General features: G+C 31.5%; 1 protein-coding gene and 2 pseudogenes across 1 annotated transcript in view; 2 read left to right on the top strand and 1 right to left on the bottom strand.

Annotated features, from left to right (window-relative positions):
• Positions 1-20,717, top strand: part of LOC114712150 (probable LRR receptor-like serine/threonine-protein kinase At1g56140) — a 68,424-nt gene that overhangs the window by 26,176 nt on the left and 21,531 nt on the right. The window lies entirely within an intron of this gene.
• Positions 338-17,198, top strand: LOC114712138 (probable LRR receptor-like serine/threonine-protein kinase At1g56140; annotated as a pseudogene).
• On the bottom strand, positions 17,873-20,185 carry LOC114712137 (multiple organellar RNA editing factor 5, chloroplastic/mitochondrial-like; annotated as a pseudogene).

Below are 20,717 nucleotides of genomic sequence, written 5' to 3'. Positions count from 1 at the left end.
TGAATTTTTTCCCTTTGACTCATATTTAAGAGCATAGAAAAGCACGCCATTAGACTTCAGACTTTAGGAGGTTGCATACTGATGATCCTGCCAATATATGGTGTTGTATCATTCCACGTGGCTTTTGTGCTTTTGAGAATGTGGTCAGAGACTCGGCTCTGGGTCTGTGGATGTATATGTATACTCGTGTATGAATGTATAGATAATCTACAAAATCCTCGGAGCAATCCCCGTATGTATATCCATTTTGATATCTCTGAATCTCTATTAGTTTGTTGTGCTTCTGAATTATAGCAAGCTATACATCTTACTCTTGCATATACACACACACACATCCATGTCTCTGTCGTCTCCTTCTCCTTCTTCTGCTTCACCGGTCTTGGTTTTTACAATTGCTTCCGCTTTTTGTGTGTGCTTGGCTGGGGTAGTACAAGCTCAAATCCTTGCTACAGATCCTTCCGAAGGTATCTACATGCTTGCACTAATCGATGCTTCTCTCTCAATAATCTGTCTCCTATATATCCAATGGATTGTGCATTATTATTAACATTTAATTAATAATTTGGGTAGCGAAAGCTTTGAATTCAATCTTCAGCAAATGGAATCTATCCGCAGCAAATGTATTAAATATAAGCGGCGAGATATGCAGCGGACAAGCCGTCGACACCCCCATTGAAGACGACTTCAGTCCATTTATCAAATGCAACTGTTCCAGTGGCACCACTTGCCACATTTCTGCTCTGTCCGTATAATCTGATGTCTCTCCACTTAGCTTGATTTTTCTTCATCATGTTGTTAATTACTTATTGTCCTATATATATATTGTTGATCTTGTTATGGCAGGAATCTTTATCAACAGGATGCTGTTGGCCAAATCCCACCAGAGCTGTGGACTCTCACTCACCTCACCTATTTGTATGCTTTTTAATTATCTCCTCCTCACTGGCTTCTCCAGAAAGTTAAAAGCATCCATATGCTTCATATTTATCTTCTTTTTTTTTGGATACATGCTTCATATTTATTCTAACATTTCCTCAAATTCAATTGCCATCATCAGGAGCCTAAACTTGAATTACTTGACGGGTTTTGTAGCGCCAGCCATCGGAAATCTAAGTCGACTGCGGTACTTGTAAGGCCGATTAATCAGAAAGTTATAATGCCTCTTGTGCCTAGGGATCCTCTCAATTTCCTGTGGGGAAAAGATGGTCATTTTGAGGAAATTAATGTGTTGATAATACTCCTTTGGTCCTATTTATAAGGCACTCCCAACATGTTTCGCACAGACTAAGAAAAACCTTAAACTTCATTAACTCTTATTTAAAATTTAATGACTTTTCAACTTTATCCCTATTTAATATACATTATGCCTCATATAAACAAAGTCAATACAATAATAAATGGGAGGTAAAATTGTACATCCATACAAAAAAATTTTCTCAGTGCCCTATAAATAAGACCAAAAAATACATTCTCTCTTTGTCCTATAAATAGGACCAGAGGAGTATTAAATTAAAAAATTATATCTACTAATTCCTATAATTTTGAGTCAGTTATCAAATTTTAATTGTAACTAACTTGGTCCTTATAACTTTAACTCAATTAAAACTTAATTTCTGAACTTTAACTCGGTGCAACTCATTTACCATGATTTTATCTAGAGATAAAGTGTTTAAATACTCTGGAAGTATCTACGAATGAGCATTAGCACCTGAAATTTTTTTTTTTCTACTCTTATATGCCTAGAAGTTTTATTTCATTACAAAAATACCCTGGTTGTTATTCACCTTTAAATTTGACTGTGAAATTATGCGGTTTGACTAGTGTTTTAAATGGTCAAACTTAATGACGGATAACGGTACATGACAGAAATGCTACAAAAATAAACTTTCAAAGCATATAAAAGCCAAACAAAAATTTCAGGTACTGGGTGCTTTTTTATGAATATTTTTGGAGTATTTAAGCACCTTATCCCTTTTACCTATTTAAAATGTTGGCCCCATATTTTTGAAAGTAAACTAAAGTTATATATCTTTTGAAACTCAGGACTATTGTTTTAAATGATTAAAATTATACAAGGAGTAAGTTCTATTAAGGTAAAGTTCAGACACTAAGTTTTAACTAAGACAAAAATTAAGGAACTGAATTTCAACCAAATCAAAATTATAAGAATCAAATAATTAATTTTTTTAAGAAAAATTAGACTGTTCATATCGATATGATATGATGGAAAGACTTATTCAAAATGACTCATATTCCTATCTTAAATAGAGAGAATCTGGAACTTGTTTGTTGTCGGTCGTGATACATCCTCAAGAACTTACTTGCACTTTTATGTGAATTTCTCGCAATTAGGAATTTGGGTGGCAATGCTCTATCTGGGAAGCTTCCGAAGGAATTGGGACTTCTTACTGAGTTAGAATCATTGTATGTTATCCTCTTTCCCTTAATTATAACAATTTGCCATAGATTATGATTGCATCATTTTATTTACAAATAGTACTTAATATAAAATTTAGTTTGTAGTTTAAAATCTGTTGGATTTTGGGCTTAGATTATTTGATTGGATGTTAGAGAATATTCAATCAAATATTTGAAGGAAGATTATAATTAGTTTGACTAGGTTAAATAATTTAAATTGCAAATCTAGTCTTATAATATAAGTTAAATTAATTTATATTATCCAAATTAAATATATATCAGAGAATATATATATATATATATATATATATATAAGTTGAGTTCTCTAACTATCTCTCCTCCTTCTCTTATATTCTCTTTTGTGTGGTACTCTGCTCTGCCACTCAAGTTTAGGTTCTAGTAATCTAATTATGCGTGACTCGGTAGATCAACTTGTAGAGCTTTAAAAGAATGATCCGGATCTGACCTGATACATGCTTCCTCGTTTATATTTAATTTTTCTGACAAATCAAAGGAAGGTAGTATTCCTTTTCTTGATATTAATGAACAACAACAAGTAATAACTAGGAGCTTAATCAAAGACCATTGTGTTTAAGAAGATAATGTTTTTTGTTGAAAATATATATTGATGAATGATGATACTGTCAGCATCCACTTTATTCTTTGCGAATTAATTATGCAGGCAGCTTGGAACATCCAGCTTCTCAGGTCCTATCCCTTTCGAGCTAGGCAATCTGGTGAAATTGAAAGAACTGTAAGTTCCACTAATCTTTTATCTACATATCTATATTTTTTAAGGTAACGTTTGGTACGAGAGAAATGGAGAGGAGGGAAAAGGAAGAAAAATATTAATAAGCTCTATTTCAAAAATTAAAGAAGTGGGTTTTAAAATTTTAATAAAGAAAAGAAGTAATTCAAAAGAATAATAAAAATTAATTAAAAACTTTTAATCCCATTTTTTTAATTGTTTAAATCGAGCTTATTAAAATATTTCCTTTCCTCCCCTTTTCTCATATTCCTTTATATCAAACGGACCCTAAATTGAGTAAACCAGTAAAAATATACAGATTTTATGCCGTTTTGACTAGTTATAAAGCAATTCAAAGTGGTTCCTAGTTCTCTTATCAATTCAGAATCGGGCACTAAGCTGGTTTCCAATTCAATTCTGTCAAATTCATTCAATTTAGCATGTGTTTTATTTCATGTGAATGGAATCAATTGATTGCCATCGAGCCTCCTTAGCGACAAATAGGGTGAGTGAGTAGCGCTTGTGACTCGTTATGAAGAGAAACGGTATTTATGAGCTGTCAAGTAAATCCAAGTGGCACATGTTAATTAGAAAACTGGACAGATTAGATATAACGGAATAGATGTAAGTTTTGTCCAAAACTTTGATAGGATTTAGACCATTTAAATATAATTTAAGCGGTCCAAATTCAAAACTTTTTATTCATGATTTTTTAAATGATAGATTGTTTTTTTTTGAAAAGTGATAGTTATAAGATTTTTTTTATTTTAAAATTTACATATATTAATTAAATTATTAAGTTTGGACCGTCCAATTGGACTGTCCAGATAAGTGATGAGCACAAAATGTGCTCTGGTTTCAGTTTTAAAGATGTTCTTTTAATAAGCTAAAATTTCCAAAAACAAAAAAAATCAATGGCATAGTTAAAATAATTATTTAGCACAATTGTTAAAATTGAATATTATAGAAATTTTCCTTTGTTAGCTTGAAAAAAAATATAGGCATTAAGCATAAGCAATTGATATATTAACCTAAATATTTATTATTTAGTAAAAGCAAAAAAAATACATTTACAAAAATAAATAAAAATGTAAAATTAATGAAAATAACAATATATGTATAAATAAATTAAACATATAACGTTAACAAATAACAATATTATCAAATTTAATATATATGAAGAGTAGTATAAACTAATATATATAACATTAATTTTGTCAATTTTGTGTGATCAAAAGATATCATAAACTTCAATGAACATTTCTTTGCAGCTTCCTAGATAGTACGAGACTTAGTGGTGAGATTCCTTCAACTCTGGCTAATCTTAAAAACCTGGAAAAGCTGTAAGATATCCTTACTACCTTTTTTTTTCCTTTTTTTCCCGGCGTTCAATAACTAAAATTTTTTCGGTTTGTCCAGATTCGTTACAGACTTGGAGCACGCAGGAAGTATACCTGACTTCATAGGAAGTTTTTCTAAGCTTACAGTATTATAAGACTACACTAGGTCTTTAGTCTTCTGTTATAGTATTTTCTTTCATCATCAAGGAAAATTATTCATATGTCTCAAGGCGAATGGGTACTCACTGAATAGAATTACTTTGGTAGGAGGTTCCAGGGTAATTCTTTCGAAGGCTCAATACCATCATCATGGGGCAATTTGACTTCTCTTAGTCAGCTGTAAGCACCATAACTATTTGCTTGCATTCTGTAGATTGATCCGTAAGAGCTAATTGTTGAATAATAGTGCATAGCTCCTCAAATGTAGGGAAATAACTGGCATGTATAATGGGAGTTCCTCGTTGGCATTTATAAGGAATCTAAAGAATTTGACCACCTTGTAAGTTGTGAGGCAATTGCTCCCATCATAATTCACAGTCTGCTTGCTAGATAGAGATACCCCCCAAAAAAAACTCCAATTTCTTTCTAGAATATAACAACAATTTGTTTATAAATCTTGCAGAGAGTTGATGAATAACAATATTTCTGATTCACTTCCCTCTAATATGGATGAATTATTTCCGAACTTGACCTTCCTGTGAGTATTAGCTGTGTATGTGGCTCTTCGAAGTATTTATGTCAAATAGCATGCTTAGAAGAATATCACTTTTGCATTGGTATCAAGATAGTAGCTATAGTAGTAATAGTACTTGTTTGTTTTATTCAATGTTCCTGAGTTTTTTTCCCCAATTATATATGCATGTGTTGGTTCTTTCAGGGACTTGAGCTTCAACAATATCACGGGACAGATTCTGAATTCACTTTTTCTCATGCCTCAACTAAAAGCCTTGTAATTAATATATATGCTGTGCCTAAGTAATTAAATTAAGGATTTCCTTAATTGCAAGTTTTCATGATTGGATTAAAACATGGTTCGTTTTTCTCCAATTTCAGGCGCCTAGGAAATAACACTCTCAGCGGTACTATCCCTAACCTGATAATCTCAACTACTCTTGAAGAGTTGTAAGTATTCTTGAAATATTTGCAACTCTGCAATTAATATTCCAATGCATTAAGAATGGAATGTAAAGTATGTGTCTAATATTATATATCTGCATGTACTTGTGTTAATATCATTATAATGCTTAGTAAATCTTATATCTCAATGAATTTATAGGCTCCAACGTTATTACTATTTTCAAACTTAGATGCGAGCTGTGCATATATCTTCCTATATATGCATCCACATTATATTATTATAATATGTTAAGTCTGTATCCATATATCTTTATGGTCAATATATATCTACAAGATCATTGCCATGGTGCTACTTGTGAGCATATGTAGAAGTTGTTCCTATATAATGATGTAAATTTCAAACTTAAACTACTGATACTACGTTATTAGTTGTATTACAACTTAATTCTTCCATGTATTCATTGTCTATCATCAATATTACGGCATTTACTTAACTGACTTGTATTTGAATGAATACTACTTTCAGAGACTTATCCTACAACAAGCTATCTGGGAGCCTGCCTAATGAGCTTTTCCAAAAATAGTAAGTAGTTTGATGGTGTATGTTATTATTATTTCTTTTTATTCCACCAATTATTTGTCATTTTTTGTTAATTTCTAGAGTTATTTGCTTTCAATGAATAACTGAAAACCGGAAAGCCCTCCTTGTGGTCCTAGATGCTAGAAATAATAGCCAACTCATGACCCTTGAAATTGAAAGGCACCTAAAGTTAGAACCATTAAAAAAACCCGTGGTCTGGTACAATATGCTTCAGTTAGAGTGAACCCAACCCTGTATAGTCTGAAAATAGCTAATCTGATGAAATAAAAGACCAACCAACTTTTTGGGTTGTACTGGACCCAGAACCAACTATTTAGACCATTTGATTTGGTCTAGTCCAAACAAAATATTATATATACATATATATTATAAAAATCATTCTAACCTAACACTTCTCGCATAGACTCACTGACAAACACTCCTACCATCGTCAACACCAATACCTCACCAGCCTCAGTCTTGCTTTCTTCTTTCATCATCTCTCTTCTTTCCACTTTCAACTCTCCCTCTACCATCTATGATCCCAATCTCAGAATCAGAAGCAACAAGCACCAGCCAACAAGTTAGTCTCCTTATCATCGATTTCTGTCTCTACTCTTCAGCCTCCCACCTCTCTCTTCTTCCCCCATCATCTTCTTAATTTTCCTTGGTCTCTATCTTGTTGCATTAGCAAAGATCTTTTCGCTCCATCACCGACACCCATGCTGTTACCTGTGACCACTGGCAACCACTCCACGACTAGAGTCTATTTCCTCCATCTTCCATTCGCATTGCCATCCTCAATCTCTCCCTCTTCAATTTACTGGCGTCAATGCCATCCTCAATCTCTCCCTCTTCAGTTTTCTGATGTCGATTAGCCTTTAACTTGTCTTCTCAATCGACTTCGCACTTTGCAACTTTTAGATCAGGTATGCATCTTCCTATTACGCATTGATTTTTTATTATTTTTCATCCTCTCCATCGATTTATGCCTCTTTCTCCCTTATCTTTGATCTACCCTTCATATACTCAAGCCCAATGTTGTTCTTCCTCCCTCATTGTCCGTTTTTGGTTGCCTAATAAATGGGTTTCACTGGTTTAATTATTTTAGAAAAAGAAACAAAAAATAGGTTAACTACCTAGATCGGTCGACCGAATTCAGGTTCTTTCTAGACTAGTCCAGACCATGGGGTGCGTTTTCTAGCCCAAGGTCTTCGCACATCCTTCCCTAAGGTGACTCTTTATAATTAAGAGAGAAAAAAATGAAAAGCAAAAATAAAAGTTCATTTGACGAAAAATAGAATGTACTAAAAGCATGCTAAAGGGAATACAAGCCTATGTGGAATAGTTAGGAGCCCAGGGTGAACCAAAGGAGCATTTAGGAGAGGTGGAACGAAAGTCATAATAATTCCACTAAAATATACTGACTTTCTTTTTATTTTATCTTATATATAAGATACCTCCTTTTTTTAAAATTTGACAAATCTCTGTAATGTAATTTGTTATGCAATTTTATCTTTAAAATATTTCTAGGTACAATTGTGCATTTAAAAGTATTTCTTCAAATGCAATTTTGTCCGTATCATTAACTTCTAAAAAGTTTATTAAAGTGCATCTACTACTTTAAAGTATTTTTTAGTAGTAGCAATTGACATGATAAAGTATTTTTATTAACTATTTCTTTTTATATTTTTAGTACTCATCTTTAACATTTTCAATAATCAATTTTTTGTAAACAAAAAGTATTTCTTCAAATGCAATTTTGTCCTGATCATTAACTCCTAAAAAGTTTATTAAAGTATATCTAATACTTTAAAGTATTTTTTAGTAGTAGCAATTCACATCATAAAGTGTTTTTATTAACTTTTTTTAAAATATTTTAGTATTCATCTTTAACATTTTCAATAATCAATTTTTCAATTTTTCAATAGTTATCTTGTATATTTTCTAGACTTATCTTTCATGTTATCAATCCTAATTTTTAATTATTTTGAGTGATGAAAACATGACAGATAAGTATTGAAATCATTTAAGATGAATACTGAAAAGTTAAAATGGTAAGCAATAAAAATGTTAAAGGTTTGCCTTGCAAACATAAAAGATGAGTGCTGAAAAAAATAACATAAAAACATTTTAATGAGAGAACTTTATTTCATGAAAAAATTATATATTTTTAGTACACACCTTTTATATTTTTCCTAAATGTTTTCAGTGTTTAAAGTAATTAAATGTTAGGGTTGAAAACATGAAAGATAAGTCTAAAAAATACCTATGACTAATGAAATAATTGAAAAATTAATTATTAAAAATATTAAAGATGAGTACTAAAAATATGACAAAATAGTTTTGAAAAATACTTTACTAGTAAAATTGTATCAGAAAATTACTTTATAGTGTTGAATGTCACTAAAAAATACTTTAGGTTGCAGGACCTAGATGCACTTTGACTTAAGGAATTTTTTGCGAGTTGACAATGAGAGTGAAATTGCATCTTGAAAAATACTTTAAGAAAAGAATTATACTTCAGAAATACTTTGAGGGCAAAACTACACTACAAATTACTTTAGGATACTCAGTTTTTTTATGAAAATATTTTAAGATACTAGATACATCTCAACCTATTAAAACTCATCTAGGTTACCCAAAAAAAATCAATGCATATATTTTAAATTTTTATTCACATTTTAAATTTTGTAGTGTTGAAAACTTATTTATTTAGTTTTTTTTTTAAATTTAAGTTCATAAGTTGTCTTTTTTTTCATAACAGATTAAAATAATATTTCAAACACCTATGTACGAAAAAACGTAATGAAATAAGGACTTAATATAATATGGGATAAACCACTTAATATAATTTATGTTTATCTTTCTTTAACTTTTATTAATTTTGATACACAATGTTTTATAAATTATTTATTTTTATTTGAGTTTATATAAATTGGGGAGAGAAACTAAATAATTAGATTATGAGGGCAAATCAATAATTTTAAAATTTTAAAAAGAGTTACAAATAATAAAATTAAGTATTTTTTAATCTTTAACAAAATATTTTGTAATTATGCTCAAAACTGGACCTTTTTTTGCCAAATAAAATTGGATTAAAGGATAAGTTTATAAATAAAAAAGGATTTCTATGTAATTTTAGCAAAACAGAAGAAAGGTCAGTATATTTTACTTTAATAATTAATAAAAATTATATTTGAAATAAATAAAATGTTATAACAAAAATTTTTTTAAATTTAAAAATAAGGATACATTATAGTAAAAATTATAAAATTATAATAACATTACACTAAATATAATCGTCTTGATATCCATCCCTAGATATAGGTTCTTTCCCCTCTATGACAAAATTTAAGTCAATTTGCTTATATATCTATTACAATTAATTTTTCAACTCAATAATACTTGCATTTTATCATAAATATAATTATAGTACATTATATTTAAGTACAAGAAAACTTAATCTTAAACTTTAAGTAAAAGAAGGCACAAAATATGTACAAAAAGAGCATAAAATAGGAAACAACATAGAAAAACCTAATTGAAAACAAAATAAAGTCACAAAAACAAATCACTTAAAAAATTAACAAATATTTCCTAATTTCCTATAATTTCTTTTCCACTTTAAAGAATTCTCATTCATAGAGTAAAAGCAACGATATAAATTTAACAAGACAAGATGACATTAAGAATATTAACTATATAAATTGTAAGCCGGCAATGTAATACGCTAACACTATATAATCAATGACATTAAGAATATTAACTAAAATTAAGGAGGAATAAATAAAATTAATTATACAAAAAAATGTGAAAAATTTGAAATTTTTAAATCTTAATTGATCGTACCCCATAAAGTGTCTAGAATCCTTGAGCTGATACACTTATCATTTCCATAACATGAATACCAAGACAGTTAATGAAACAAATGCGAGATGAAGTGTATTATTTTTTTTTTTTTTGATACAAAGGAAAGAGAAAAACTCAACGCTGGTAAACTAAATAAAACTAAATAAAAGGACCAGGGAGTGGCATCCTGCTTACGTGATCCCACTCTCCAGGAGAAGTCTTGCCGTCGTATCTCCCGAAATAATTTGGAGGCCTATACCCATAGAGAGAGAGCGCTTTGCAAAGAAGTCGGCCTTGTTGTTCTCATCCCGTTGAATTGGAATCAGCTGCATATCCCAATGTCTTCTTATCAGGTCTTGTAAATCCCGAATAAGGCTATGATCCTTGTGCACTCCAAACAACGTTTGTAATTTATCACCATAGAATTTATTTAGTTTTTTCACTAATTAATTTTATGATTATAAAAAGTTTCATTCTCCCTTAATACGTTTTCCTGAAGTGTATAAAACATTTATGTCTCATTATCACTGTTGAAGCAAATTACAGCTGAGTTCATGCTTTCTTGTCACTGTTGAAAAATTAGAGAGAAAATGAGAGAGAGGGGCCAGGTGGAAATGATATTTATTAGAAAGGATTTAAAAACTTTAATAATCTAAAAGGAACAGATATTAAAATATAAACTTAAAAAGACTGAAATCACCCTATTCGCACCACAACTCCTATATTCTCTGTCTCACCAACTCCTATAATTTTCATATCATTTAGTAGAATAATTACAATTTATTTGAATTAATTCAAACTAATTCAAATTTTAAAGTTAGACACTGATTCTAATTAATTAAATTAATAGCCAACACTAGTTAATTTATTTTTCTATTATTTTTAATTAATAATTTGTGTAGGCTTTCTGAAAAATGAGCATGACAGTAAAGTTGTACCATTCATAAAAAAAAAGTTATTCCATATTTTTACTTATCCATTTCATATTATTATTTTATTTGAATAAGTTGAATCCTCTTACTTAATAAAATTAAAAATTTAAAATAAAAAGTGACATAAGAAATTCATTATATCAATAAATATTTGTCATAATAAAAGTAGTTGTAATCGTTTGAGTAAGAAAATTCAAGTTTAAATCTACATGATATTTTTTATTCTTATTAATTATGAATAAGTTATATATTATTTATTATTATATCACTTTTTTATTTTTTAATTCAACCATATGATTTTGATCGGCTCATTATTTAGGACCCAAAAAAGAGTTTTATTTTTTTTAAAAAATGATGGACAAATAAATTTATTAATATTACTTATTAACTGGATTTAATTAGTTAGAATTGTTTAGTAACTTTGTAATTCCAATTAGTTTGAATTAATTTGAATAAAATTTAATGATTTTGTTTTTAAAAAAAGAAATTTATAGGATGTGGTGAGACATAATATATGGGATTTTGTTAAGGGAAAATTCGTAATTTTAAATTTATATGTTAGTATTTGGTCCTTCCGAACAAATACAATTTTTAAGATCTTTCCTTATAAATATTGTTGCCATTAGGTCCTCTCCCTAATTTTCCCAAAATTAGATAATAATTGGAGTGAGGTTTAGCTCTTTATATGTTGTACATAGATTAATGAATTTTTAAATATTTTAAAGATTTTCCTTCTTTATATACATATGTATATTTATATATTATGAGGAAACCAACATAGTGATCTTTATGGGGTATGATATTCAGCAATTTGGTTGCTAATAACTTCACAGTGCAAGATCCAGATAGCAGGTGATTATATGCTTTTTATTGAATGATTAACATAAAGATATATATTTATACACACACACATATGTATGTATGTATACACATAAGCTTATTGTATATCACTCGACTTTGCACAAAAATGTGCAACTCTTGATCTCATTTTGGTCCATTTGTTGCCTGTCGTCAATCAAGAATCCTAGGCTTCTTTTTGTTAAATGAACTTCAAGTTAATTCCTTAGGTTTTACATACTCGAATAATAGCGAACCATTCATAATTGGTGGTTACATGCACATTTCTAGTTCGATTTATGATCTTTTCTCATGCAGTGATCTTCCTTCTGGACCCGAATGCTTGCAGAAAAATTTTCCCTGTTATCGTGGTGCTGGAAGGTGTAAGTAATGTACCCTAAGGGTTAGTTTGCTATGACAGGAATTAAAACTGTAAGTAAAGGAAAAGTAATCTTATATAAACTTTGAAACTCCAAGGAGATGAACTTCTAAATTTGTTATCTTTTCTGTAGTTCACACAAAACCTCTACATAAATCTATTGAGATAGTCCTCTTAACTATTTCCAAGCAGATTCCAATTTTGCAATCAAGTGTGGTGGTCCTTCAATTACAGTATCAGATGGAACTAAATATGACGCTGAAAATGAGGAACTTGGTCATAATTCTGTTGTTACTAACTCAAGATGGGCAGTTAGCCATGTGGGGGCAACCCGTGCTCTATCGGCCAACAATTCTTTGTCTAGCCAGTTCACTGCTACTATAGACCCAAAACTCTTCTAGACTGCCCGCGGGTCTACTAATTCATTAAGATATTATGGCCTGGGGCTGCAAAATGGGGATTATCGAGTCACCCTCGATTTTGCAGAAATATCTATTCCCAATAATAATACATGGAGAAGTCTTGGAAGACGAATATTTGATATATACCTCCAGGTATATATATTTGATTTAATCTGGAGGGATGTTGCTGTTTTTTTAACAGGAGAAAGATATACGGATATTTGAAATTATCCCTATTTGACATTCTATCGGGTTTCCTTTTCTTCTGTTTGTTTCTTTTTCTTTTTTCATGTTTTAGGGAAGTCGTGTTTGGAAGGATTTTGACATAAAAAGGGAAGCAGGAGGGGCCTCGTTTAGGCCTGTAAGAAAGGAATTTCATATTCAAGTGATAGAAAACTATATTGAGGTCCACCTCTGTTGGACTGGAAAGGGAACTCGCCTCTTACCAAGAGATTTCACTTATGGTCCTCTGATATCAGCCATCAGAGCAGCTAAAGGTTAGACTATACAAAAATAGACAGTAGTCTGGAAGTTCAGTTACTGATTTTCCATGTACACATGATTGATATGTTCTGCTTATGTGTTGTATAGATCTCAAACCTCCTAATAGAACCCGTCTGATTGTGGGAATTGTTGTTGCCACTGTAGCTGTTGTAAGCTTTTTGTCTGTTCTTGTGGTTTTATATACTCAAAGAAGAAAGAATCATGGAGAAGGCGATGATGGTAAGGAAACCAGGAAAAAAATACTGCTGTTTATACATATCCTTTGAATTTTAAGTGTGCATATTCAAAAATGTCATTTCATGTAAAAAGAAAAAAAAAGAAAAAATTTAATATTGCAATCAGTTCCTTTTTCAAGCAGCAATTTGTTACTTAATTTCTATTTGTCCACAATAACAAGACATTTGCTAATTTCATGATGGTATTTTTTATCCAATTATAGGCTTTGCAACTAAAGATAACCAAAATATTAACCATAAGTTTAGATGGAAGAGCAGTAGTAAGAGGATAAAATTTAGAGGAGAGAAAACATGACAGAAAAATATTATTGTTTATACAGCAAGAAAAAATGAGAATGAACGAAAAGTGAAGGAAAAGAGAGATATAAAACTACATGCATGTTTTCTCCTTGAAGTTCTCTCTTTAAAAGTTTTGAAAATCGTTCCAACAACTTAGAGTTCAAAATTCATTTATTCATTATAGATACTAGATATTATTATCATTGTCAAATTAGTTCTTTTTTTCCTTTTTTTGTATTTTCTCTTGTTTATCTAGGCTTAATGAAAGAAAATATTTTCTCTTTATTTTTTCTCTCCCACTCTCTTTTTTCCCATTTTCTCTTTCCCTCCAAACAAATTCAAAGTCCAAGTATAGAGTTTTATTACCTTATTTCTTTTCTTTAATTTTAAATAAAGGCAAAGTACGCATAAAAGTACAAGTTTTCCTTTTGAATTTAAATTTAGAAATAGGGTTTCAGCACTAGATATGCCCTAGCTCGCAGTAATTTCTTTGCACAATCCATAACCTTGTTCTTGTTCAATTTGTAGATCTTTTAGGTATTGATACCAAGCCATATACTTTCACCTATTCTGAGTTAAAGAATGCTACAAATGACTTCAACCTTAGCAAAAAGCTAGGAGAGGGAGGTTTTGGACCTGTATATCAGGTGAATATATAGGGCTTTTACTTTGTTGAAGAATGAAGTTTTCATTTATAGATGTCCTAAAACCAAAGTTGTAGCCTTTATATAGAGAATAAAAGGTTTCTGTTTTGTATACCAGGGAACACTTAATGATGGAAGAGCAATTGCTGTGAAAAGACTATCTTTAAGATCTCATGAAGGAAACAGTCAATTCAAAGCAGAAATTGCTACTATATCAGCTGTGCAACATCGTAATCTTGTCACATTATATGGATGTTGCATTAAAGGAAATGAAAGACCGCTTGTCTATCAGTATCTAGAAAAGGGGAGTCTTCATGAAGCTTTATTTAGTATGATCATTTTCTACTATGCACATGTCAATGTTCTCCTGCCTTGCTTTTATTCCCCTTAATTATACTTAGGATATATTCACTTGTATGTTGCAGGAAATAATTTTACTCTCAACTGGCCCACTCGTTATGATATCTGCATGGGCGTCGCAAGAGGCTTAGCATATCTTCATGAAGAGTCTCGGCTCCGCATTGTGCACCGTGATATAAAGGCTAGTAATGTTCTGCTTGATCATGACCTTCTTCCTAAAATATCAGACTTTGGTTTGGCCAAATTGTATGATGATAGAATGACCCACATAAGCACTCGTGTGGCTGGGACATTGTAAGTTATTAAGACCTATTTTTCTTGTTTTTTTACTCAACATATCAACATAAATTTTAGGGGGAATATATATTTAGGTCCCAAAAGATAGATCTAGTGACAGTTAAGTCCATGAAAAATGTTTTTGAAATATGAGTTGCAAATATTGACTTATATAGTTATAAAGTAAAGTAATAGTCGTAAACTGAGGATTACATTTAAAATTTAACTGCCTCCTGTGAGACTCCTGAATTTGTATATGTTTGAATCAATATTTGCAGCTCTTTTTTTTTGGAAAATTTTACTAGGAACCTAACTATCATTAAATCAATCTTTTAGGACCTAACTATATACCATTCTTCCTAAAATTTATAAACGTACATTGAAATTTGTCTTGATAAACACTTATGAATTACAAGTAGTGGCTATCTTGCTCCGGAGTATGCCATGCGTGGTCACCTTACAGAGAAAGCATATGTGTATTCCTTCGGTGTTTTGGCCCTCGAGATAGTTAGTGGCAGGCGAAATTTTGAGCAAAATTTTGAAGAAGAGAAGATGTATCTTCTAGAATGGGTATGTGTTACCTATGTGTTTCCTAGAATAAGGATGTGTTTGGTTTCTATAGCATTTTGTGTTTTCATTCTTTATTTACACATGCAAAATTTTTTGTTTGGAAATGTTGTTTTGTTTAATTACAAATGTGCCCTCTTTGGTATGAAAGAGACTTAAACGACCATGAACCTTTTAGCAAGTTCCTATTACTTTCCAGCTAGCTAATAACATGAACCTTTATTAGAAATGAGCATAAAACCTTTTTGACAAAATTACAAAATGCCACCACCCATTTTATGGAAAATATTTTCTTCTAAATTCTACCTAGCACTTTTTTATTCATGTTTTGGTGAACTTGCTTTATCACCTGAAAATAGTGGAACCTGAAATATAGGCATGTAAACAGAATGCAACAAACTTTGCCACTTAAATTTTGAGAATTGTTAAAGCTTGAATTAAAGTTAATGATGAAATATAGAGAAACTTATGGTCAGGTTTGGTTTCCTATTTCATCACAGTTTTTTATTTTAATTTGAAAACCAAATAAAAAATAAAAAATATGTTTGAAAATGTGTTTTTGGTTGTATTCTGAAAAATAAAATAAAGTTAAATTTTTTTATAAAAACAAAAAAAAATCTTCATGGTGTTTTGTTACTTTTTGTTCCACAAAATTAAAGAAGAGGTGGACAGGATTATATTTTTATTAATGATAATCCTTAAAAAAATCTTCATGGTGTTTTGTTACTTTTTGTTTCACAAAATTAAAGAAGAGGTGGAGAGCATTATATTTTTATTAATGATAATCCTTTTAATAAAGAAAACAATTCTTTCAATCTCCTCACCATTTTTTTCATGTTTTTCAAAGTAATTATTCAAATAGATTTTTTAAAATTTTTTGCTTGCAATACTTATTCTAAAAAAATTACTCCACGAAATTATTCTAAAAACATAAAAATAGAGAATGAAATCAAACAAATCGTATTTTGTCTTTTCTTCAAAAAAAAATCTTTTCTGATCATCAACCTAAAAAATTATCATTTATTTATGTATATATAAACAGAATCAATGGTTACTAATAGACTGTTGTTCACATCATTTTTTTTAACAAGTAATAAAATACATAAAAATTCCCTTGCAATGTAGGAGGTGACTTCTAGTTATATATATATAAACTATGGACATGTAACTATTTATTTACTATAATCTAAGTAGTGTTTTTGAAAACTAAATCCCCTCATGCACTGCACAGAAGGACATTTTAGTCAGCTAAAATATAGAGAGCATAACTGAAAATATAAAATAAAAATAAATAGCTAATGCGGTCATGTTTAGATGTCTTGATCTTTAGCACCCTCCTTAAGCTGGATTTTCAAGACCATGGTCTCTTTCATGTTCCCTTATGATTTTGAGCAATATACATACACACAAACACATATGATTTGCGAGTCATCAACAGGTTTGGCAGCTGCATGAAGAGAGTCGTATAGTTGAAGTGGTAGATCCCAGACTATCATCAGATTTCAATGAGGAAGAAGTTAAGAGAATGGTAGGGATATCTCTTCTATGCACGCAGGCATCACCATCGTCAAGGCCGGCAATGTCCCGTGTGGTGGGAATGCTTTCCGGAGATATGGAAGTGAGCACTGTAACTTCGAAGCCTGGATACCTCACGGACTTGAAATTCGATGATGTGAGTAGCTTCATCACTAGTCGAGTGACAAAGCGATCAGAAGAAACTCAGTACGACTCAGCAATAAGTGCTAGCATTTTCAGCCACCCAAACTAATCACCTATAGATGCTTCTAAACCCGCCCTTCATCAAACTCTCTCTCAAGGTTGTTGAGCATTGATTGATCATGTTTTCTTGTCTAATGGTAGCAAAGGCCCTCTAAAGCCCTAACCGCCCAAATAAGTTTTTTTTATTGATTATTAAATTCTACATGTGAAATTTTGATATTTTGCGGACATGAAATGATGTCATTTTAGATTGTGTTATGATGTTATAAGAAAACCAACTGCATAATTTTGGAGTAACATAGTTCTTCTCTTGTCCATGGGTAAATTATAGTCCATAGTAGAGCATGGGGCCATTCAACTCATTTTCTTTCACCTTCCCACACCCCCAAATAATTTTTAAGCTCCTACATGTAGGCTTTCTTTAGTCTTTAATATAGATCATTTGTTATAGTCCCATAGTCCAAAATATTCTCTCAGGGTCTTAAATGCAAGTCACATTTAATGACCTCACATATACCATATACCAAGGGGGAAAAACTAAATTGGGGTAAGATTCTACTCCCTTCCATCCAAAATATAGGAATTAGCTAGTTTGAGGATTTTGTTTTGGTATCATGTTTAAGATTTCAATTTATTTTATTTATTATACTTATTATTTTTCCTAGATTATTAGTACGAGAAGAAAATGAACCAGATATAGAATTATGAAATTGAACATGACTGTTATTCTTTTAGAACATTGGAAAGCCTTTCAATACTTTCCGGCTTAATCCTTAGTCTCTCGAGGAGGACAAACAGTACGCCGACCAGACCTATTAACCCAAAAGAACAACAATACACACAAATGTGAGAAATAAAGAAAAACTAAGGTCCTGAACATGCATACATAAAAACACAAGTACTGAAGCCAATTGGCAACAAACCTTCTAGCTTATTAGATGTCTCCTCGTCAATCTCACACCTAAAGCCTAAGTGCCTCTCACAAGGAACATTATAAATCCTCTTCTTAGCTTCCTCTTCATTGAAAAGTGAGAAGAATTGAAAATCAGGTGCAATGAATAATGAAAAGTCAGGAGGGAAGTTTCATTTTCTCAAGCAACGCAACAAACAAATTAGTATGCCTCCCGATAACCTTAGCAAGAGTTTGTATATAACAGTTAATTATCTGTTGTTTAGTAGCACCCTCTCCACCCGGCTTGTCCATGACAATGAGCCAGTGCTCATAGTCACAACGGGGAAATAGTGGGGCCATCTCTATGTGCGATCAGTCACTGAAGTTGGCACCCGCATTGCTAGACTGGTTAACATGGCATCAAAAGGTAGTGAAACAAACTAGAGTGAGCAAGTGCAATGCTTGAGAAAGTGGGTTGACGGATCTGCGAGCGAGGAAGATGGTTGGGATAAGAGGGGCTCGGGTGATGGACATGGAAGTGGTGGAGAGAAGGCGTCTGGGAAGGCAGATAGGGAAACAGAAGAAGAGCCAGAAGCTGGAGCTTGGGCGAGTAGGATTCCCAAAAGAAGAGGATGATCAGAGAGGGTTTGCAATCTTACCCTTGTCCTATCTCCTTTTCTCTTTTTTATCGACTGTTCACTAGCACACCGAGATTATCAACCCAATCCCAAAATTTAAAAAAAAAAAAAACACGAAGAAAACACTGCTGCAACCTGCGTAAATGCATCAAGGAATCAGAAACTAAAACAACGTGGGTGCAGCGGGTTCTAGCAGAAATGATGGTTAGTCCTTACAACATGATGAATTAAGACTCAAATCTCATTAAAAGAAATATTCATATTTAGTATCTGATAATATTTTGAATAAAATTTCTTTCTATAAGAAAATACTTATACGCAACCAAAAAAAAATGAAAAGGTTGACCGCTCAAACACAAATTGGTGTTCGGGATTTATCTCCACAAGTAAGGAAGCGTTGATTCAATTGATCAATCATCGAGGGAAAAGAAAAACAAATTCATAGCGGGATGGTCGGGCTTTGGGAATTTGTAATTAAATCCCAATTAAATCTAATTAAAATAATCATAATCAAAATTAGGCCCGCATGCTTCTTCAATTTTCTTTTAGAAAAAACTTAAAGTTGAGTTCTTTATATTCAGTATGTCAAGTTCTCTACTAATACATATTCATGTGTTTTTTTTTTCATGTGAATTTATAATTAAATACCTAATATTTCAAAAATAGGACAAATAATTATATTTATTGGATAACTTGATATAATAAATATAAAGAACTTGATTATTGTTCTCTTCCTTTTTAAATTATAGAGAAGTATTTTGATCTTTTAATAATATTCAAAAAATTTTAATGAGACCTCTTGGCCTGTTTAAAAATTTATTAAAAAATACAGGCCTAAATTTGAATTTTTTTAATTATTTCGGATCATTTAATTAGCATTCACCATAAAACACTTAACAAATAAAATTTATTTATTAATCATCATAAAAAAGTATTGTAATAAAAAGGGAAAGGAGACAAAGACAAGCCCAATGCTTTTCTTTTTGATACAAAAGTGGGCTACTTGCCCGGATTAAAACTTAAAAGAATCAAACCCCATTACAATCATGATCTACAAGAGTCTCTATCGAATGAAGCGCACTAATATCCTTACCCTAGCTTCTCAAATCTGATTGTTCTATCGAATGAAGCGCACTATCCTTGCCGTTTGAAGTGCACTGAAGTAAACATTCATCTCTGCCTTTAATCAAAATAGGAAAAGCAATGGCTATGGAAGTTAATAGATGAATTTGTGCTTCCAGGCATCATTTCACAAATGAAAGAATTAATAATAGAGAATGGGATTCTAGCATGAAACTATTTATGAATATATTTGAGTAAAATAGATGTATAATTGGGATAGTGAAAGTGATCGGGGCAATGATGCTTTGCTTAAATGGTGTGAAAACTGAAAAGAAAAGGAAAGGCAAGCATCGTGAGGGGTATGTTGCACCTTAAAACTTGAAAGTTGTCGCCGACAATGGAGGATGAATATGAGATGATGCAGAGAGAGAGATGAAAGATCATGGGATGAAGATGAGATGAGAGAGAGGGAGTGAAGGGCAAGTTGGTCCAAAAAATATACAATCCCAGGACTGATTTTCCAGTACCAGGGGGTGGGGGGTACTAGCTAATCTCATGAAAGGTGGTACTCCGCAATCCTAGGATTGCTGAAGTCTTCCTACCAAACGTAACAAAATGAGCAATCCCAATACCAATGCTAGTACCACCTCCTCCAATACCATGTACCAAACAGTGTCTAAATTCTCTGGACGGATGTCCATCAGCAAAGAATGAGGCTATAATTTGCAAGTCCCTTGGTATAAATTTTAAATCCACTTCCCAATTGAAACATAGCAGCTCCCATCTCCTGAGAAACGTGAGGCTATAATTTTCAGTAAATCCCCAATGCTGCTCTCTTCAACTTTGAGGGTGAAATTTTATGGATTGGGCTTCCTAATGGGCTGAGTTACGAATTCAAGATGATTGTGGCCCATAATATCTTGGACTTTCCCCTTTTTTGTTCACTTTGTCCTTTTTTAAAAAAGAAAGGGAAAGC

The sequence above is a fragment of the Neltuma alba genome, unplaced genomic scaffold, assembly GCF_004799145.2.
Source record: "Neltuma alba isolate B1F8T4 unplaced genomic scaffold, ASM479914v2 tig00011337_pilon, whole genome shotgun sequence".
NCBI classification, from domain to species: domain Eukaryota; kingdom Viridiplantae; phylum Streptophyta; class Magnoliopsida; order Fabales; family Fabaceae; genus Neltuma; species Neltuma alba.
The sequence above is the reverse complement of the archived record's forward strand: the minus strand, read 5'-3'. Positions and strand labels throughout refer to the sequence as shown.